Source organism: Rhea pennata, chromosome 1, assembly GCF_028389875.1.
Source record: "Rhea pennata isolate bPtePen1 chromosome 1, bPtePen1.pri, whole genome shotgun sequence".
Lineage (NCBI taxonomy): Eukaryota > Metazoa > Chordata > Aves > Rheiformes > Rheidae > Rhea > Rhea pennata.
This window is the reverse complement of record NC_084663.1, coordinates 66,919,351-66,925,491: the sequence shown is the minus strand read 5'-3', so window position 1 is coordinate 66,925,491 and position 6,141 is coordinate 66,919,351.

Sequence of the window (6,141 nt, the reverse complement as noted above, 5' to 3'; positions counted from 1 at the left end):
TGAGTGTCACAGTCAGTTGAATTTGCACTTAATGTTCGTTTTTAGACATTCATGTCCTGGTGCTGTTCTCACTGAAGTCACTGGAAGTTTTTTCCATTAGCATCCCTGGAGAATGATTGTCCCTCACCAAGGAATAAGACAGGCAGAGGAGGCCAATAAGCATTATTCCTGGGCTGTGCCAAAAAAAAAAAAAAAAAAAAAAAAAAAAAAAAAAAGAAAATGGAAGAAACATGGGCAAAACAACAGTAGCTATCCTAAAGGAGAAATAATAATTTTTTTTTTCTCAGCAGAACTAAAGATACCTATTTTTCTCTTCATAGTTTTTCATGTCACTCCATTTCTCATTACCTATCCCTTATGACAGTGCTCACTTCCTCTCTCGTTCCCCCAAATCCCTCCAACCACCATACCCTCAGTGCTCCTGCTTGGCCCTCAATGTCTCTGAGCTGCCCTCTTGGGAGCAGCCTGCTTCCCAACCAGCCACGTGCCGACTTGCTGCCTGGTCGCCATGCACATGATGGACATGGGGGCTGTTGGGCTCATCCCACAGTCTTTTTAGGGCAGCAGCACTCATTTGAGTCTCTCTCCTCTCTCCAGCCCCTCATTCTCAAGATACTTTGTATCTTTGAGACCTATGCTCGTTTCTCAAATACGACTGGAATTGGCCAATGAGCTCAAAGAGCTCCTAGGGTTGGGAAGAGACAGATGGATAGATACTTTGGATAAGAAAACCACCCTAAGAATGGCAGGATTACTTCAGGTGGAGCAAGAGAATACATAAAAGCATGGAAACTAGTACAGTGAAACTGGCATCCCAATGTGCCAGCTTGCACTATACATGAAAAGGGAAATGCTTCTTAATTTAATCAGCACTTTTTAAATGGTCAGAAACAGGTCTTTTTACTCTTTCTAACATGGTCCTTTCACAGGGGAGGACAGAGACAGGAATGCCTTTAAGCCACTGGTCTGTCTTTTCCAGTCTTGAAGCCAGCAGAGGATCTAGTAGCTACTTATGGTTTGCTTGGAGGCTGATGTGACCTGTGGCCTGCTGTTTGGCCGTGTGCTGGTGTAGCTGGCTTAGTAGGGTTGGGTGGTCTGCAAGAGCTGATGAAGGGCTCTGCCCACTCTCCGCTTTCTGAGAAATCCTTCCTATGCCCACCTAGAGCTGCTCACAGCCTTTTCTGTCCAAGGCTGTTGGAGATTAGAGTTTCAGTAAGGTTAAGGTCTTTGGCACATGCACGCTGCTCATCTTTGGCATTCACAGCTGCAAGATGATCTTTAAATACAGGCATTGAAACAGTTTAATGCTTCTGAGGAAAAGCAGAGAGGCTATATTATTTGTGTCATTCAGCTACAGATTAAAAAAAAAAAGACACAAAAAAAAGCACTGCTTTCCTCAGAAGCGTGAGACAGAACCAGCCACCCAAGGCGGGAGTAACAGTGGCAGGTGAACCAACGTCTTCTCTAGTATTTTACTTCACTTCCAGATATAGTAGTTTCCAAACAGCTCTCTCAAGTCTGTGAGAGCCATTAGTTCTGCTCACACATGAGAGAGCAGGGCCCGACCTGCATTGTAGCTGCTTCCAGTTGCATTTTCCAAGTTTCAAAGAGAGCTACCTTCCCCCTGCTGCGATGGAGAGAAGGATTTTTCCCTTGCAGGAAGAAGAGCTAGACGAGATTTAAATGGGCCTCCAAAGCTACAGAGGACATTGCGATAGCTGACCCAATTCTTTCTGTTTATGTAATGCAGGAATTAATGTGTCACTTGACAAAGTTACCAGAAGCAAAAGCTCACAGGTTTTCTCCTCTGTTTTCCCTGAGCCATGAGGAGCAATGGCAGCCCTCGCAGGTGTTGCAGGGTGATGCTTCTGGCTGAGTGCTGCAGCACCAGTGAGTCTCACAGCCGGGAGGTTTCCAGTTGGCTCTAGATGTATTCTGGCCTCACTTCAACATCTCATTTGCCTAAGGAGTTATAAAACACTGCCCATCTCTGCATTGTGCCTTTCCCGCCTTAGCTGGAGGGCATTTTGGTGTGATGTCAGCCAGAGCTAACCTGCAGCACTATCTGGAGAGACTCAGGATGTGCAGGGCTGCTGGCAAAGGAGGGAAGCTGGGCAACAGCCAAGGGTCAGATGGGGACCTCAGCAATCCAAATGCCCTGCAGGAGGGTGGAAAAAGAGGGTGGAGGTGGAAGGCAGCCCAACAGCTGCATCTCATCTTAGAGGCAGCCTATTTTCCTCTCATGTGCTTTATTAGTATTAATTTCTCTTATAACCAAGCAGCCAAATCAAACCAAAGCAGCTGTGGGTCTAAGCCTCTCCCTCAGTGTGTGGAGTGCTTTGTGAAATGCAAGATCTGTCGGTTTGACTCAGCTGGGAATGGAGACTCTGCTGAGGGCAGCAGCCCATGTTGCTCATAGGAGAGCTCCCATCATGGAGGAAGCTCCCTCCCTGCTGCTGCTGTTGTTGGGAGGAGGATGAGGAGCACTGAGCCCTAGCACCAGCTCTGATGCCATGCATGGGCTGAGGAGCTGTTGTGGTCCTCCTTGGTGACCTTTGGCAGGAGGCATGGCTGCACACTGAGAATGCTTCCCCTTGCTGCGAATGTTTGGCCGGCAGCTTGTGAGACTGAAGAGGGAGTTTTCCCTATGATGTAGTCTGCTTCTGGGTCTGTTTTTAATCTTCCTGAGAAGTGTCAGGCATTGCCCAAGTAAGGAGATGGGTAGATGGAGGGGAGGGGGGTGTACTTTGAAGAGCATGGTCAGATGTGTCCTGTATGTGCCTTGCTTGTACTCTTAGGGAAAGTCTGGGTCTGGAGGGGGCTTTTCCCCAGACGTTTTTGGATATCCTCTGAATGAGATTGCCTCTTCTCCTTCCTGTCAAATGTGTTTTATGGATGACAGATGAACCCACAGGTTCAGAAAAAAAAAATCCTTTAAAAATGTATGATCAAAGTTTTTAAGATTTACACACGCCTGCCTCCCCCCAATTCAGTATTCTTTTTTCCTATTCTAAAGAAAGCAGATATTTTCTATACAAAAGACGTTTATTCAAAAACACCAGCATCCTGGTAAAAGTCTTGCCAGAAATACTTCAGCCAGACCTACCTGCACCTTCCCTGCGCTGCTGCTTCACAATTATCAGCCACAGGCTAGTGTTTGGCTCACTCTTCTTTCCCTCACGTAAAACACAGAAAAACACTCAGATGAGCCATATCTGGTCTATGGCGCACACACTGCTGCGTTTCGAAGGCTCTGCTTGTCTTGAGAACGGCTCAGCAATGTCAAGGGTTTCACAGACGCAGGAAGCTCCAACATATGCTGCTTCTGCCATGAGCAGAAAATCAGCGTAGAGCCTGTTGTGGCCTGATCAGCTGGTCATGGCTCTAAACAAGAAGCAAGGGCCTCGGGGCTATTTGGCTGTCATTAAAATGGTGTGGATGGGAGGAAAAGTCTAATTGACTGAACAACAGTCTGCACCATGTAATTAAACTAATTGTGGCTCTACCTGCCTGGGTCAGAAGCGATTTGTGTGGTTGTTAGAGCACTGACAAATAAAAGGTGCAGAGGTGTGAAAGTATTTTTCACACGCATTTCCACATGTAATTTTGCTGTTTCGTTTCAGGCAATTTTACGCCCTTGAAATTTTGGTTTCTGTCAAATTTGAGGAGACTGTTAATATTCCACACTAAAGTAGAAGAAAGCAAAAAGGTCACTGTTGTTAACAGTTTCAGTCTGCACTATCTCAAATGGAGGTAATACATTTTCAGGGCTATTTTCTTATTTTAAGTGAAGTTCCTCAAAAAAGGAGGCAAAGGATTTTTTTTTTTTCCAGACTCTGTTTCAGTCTAGTTCTGGGAACTGTGCAATTGTTTTTATGGTGTTAAATGGCAGACGATCAGGCCTTCTAAATGACTCCCTGAAACTCAAGTCACTGTTTTACTGTCATGGATTTATGCCCCTAGCTTTCGGCAATTACTTTGAAAATTTTAGCTTCAATTTATGATGTATTTGGAAGAAGTTGCAATTAGAAACCTCCTGCAGTGTCATGTTTAAACTCTTTGACCTTGTTTTCAGGACCTTGCAGAACACAGCCCACCTCCAGCTTGTAACTCTGTTCTTATTGATTATCATTTTTAATCCTCTGGGCTTTTTGCTGTGCCTGAAGTGCTGTGTGCTTTTCAGAACAAATGTGACATGACAGAGAGCTGTTGAATAGACTCTACTTTCTCTAGGCTGTCAGCACCGAGCAGAGCCCCATATTTGTATTCAAGGAGACCCATGTGGCTAGGCAGAGGGTTGTTGCATTTTGTCCCAGTAGGAATACTTATCTGGTGTCTGTGTTCATTTCTAAATACAAGAGTCAAACACGAAGCCTGGGAGCAACCAAAACCCGTTCTTTTTCCTGGTATTTTTCCTGTGTGTCTAGGGAATGGGTAGGGTCCTAGTGAAGCTGAGGATATGCATGGGCCCTGCTGCTGTGGCTGTTTGGCAGCTCTCAGGGATGCTGAGTGCTGTGGGGCTCCCCGAAGGGCAGGGAGTAGCCTGGGAGCTCCCTAGGAGCAGCCCCATCTGATTGCTCTTCACAGCATCCTCTATCCTAATTGAGGTCAAATTTTAAGTTGTCTGCTCTTGGGTGCTGGTACTTAGTGAGCTACTGAGACACCTGGAAGAAGATGTATACTAAATGGCGAGATGGTGGTCTTCCACAGTCTGGCAGTTTTTCAGCTCTTTCTCAAAGTGCATCACAATTCCTGTCCCTCTGCACCTCAGTAAGGATCACCTCGCTCTGTGCTGGAAAGGGAAGGGCAAAGGAGGACATGCCCAGGGCTTAATGTTTGTTTGACGGAGCACTGGACCAGGCTGCCCAGAGAGGCTGTGGAGTCTCCTCCTCTGGAGATATCCAAAACCCGCCTGGATGCAAACCTGTCTAACATGCTCTAGGTGACCCTGCTGAGTGGGGAGGTTGGACTAGATGATCTCCAGAGGTCCCTTCCAACCTTACTGATTCTATGATTCTCACAGTTCTTGGTCAAAGGGAACCAGTCCACCTACTACTAAACCTCAAAATGTAGGTGCAATCTGTAGCTCAGGAAGCTGAGTATGCTAAGAGAAACACCACCTAACCCTCTGCCACTGTCAGAGATAAGGACTGTAGGTAGGAAGGACCATCAGTGGGTCCATTTCACTGTTTTTCTGTTATGTCTCTTGGTAGTGGAGAAATTTCTGTAAACCTAGTTAGTGTTTGGCACTAAAATAGAGTATATTCTTCCAGAGCTGGAGATGAAGGAAAGACCTTCTTCTCAAGTAAGAAGAAACTGCCAGTATGATCTGCTGCTCCTCTGTCCTCTGAACCCCAAGTGCCCAAATTATGGACTATGGCCTTTCATTGCAACATTGCTAGAGAACTGTGAAGGCAAGAAAGAAAGAGCAAAAGAAAAGCAGGATTTTTTTTTCTGTTGAAGATAGCAACTTACCTACTGTTTTTTGCTTCAGAAAAAATGAGTCAAAATGGCTTCTGCTGAGCCTAATTTGTCTCCAGGCATAGCTAATTATCCTAACTTAGCCCAGCTCTGAATTCTTCCCAGGGGTTTTGGGGCTATTTCTTCTGTTTTGATTTATAAATTGTCTTTATTTTATTTTCCTCCTACACATTCTTTTTGCTATGTGCCTTACTGAAGAGGCAGGAATTGGTGTGACAGTGCTCTCAGAGACTGCAGGATAGAAAGAGAATCCATTAACTAAAGCCTTTGTTTGAGGCATTCAGAAATGCTTTCTTCCTGGCACCTCTGTGGTAGGCTATTTGCAACTAGCTCTTCTTGCTTGAGGTCTTCTGTGTACTGTCACTTCTGGGTTTACTTGTAACCATCTTTCAGCTATAAAGGAGTAGTGTGGCTTAGGGCTGCCTTTGTGAACGTAAGGGCTTTGGTTACAGCTTTTACCCTGCAGCAAGATGTTTTGTGGCATCTCCACTGGCATATCAGAATAAATTATACTTATTTTCTAGTTCAGCCATTCTCTTTACAGTTGATACAATTTCTCTCATCTCAGTGACAATTCTGCTGAGGAAGAAAATCCATCTGTTGTAAATTATAGAGTGTCAGTTATAGTAAGAATCAACTCGTTCAGCCTGAGCTTAGGAG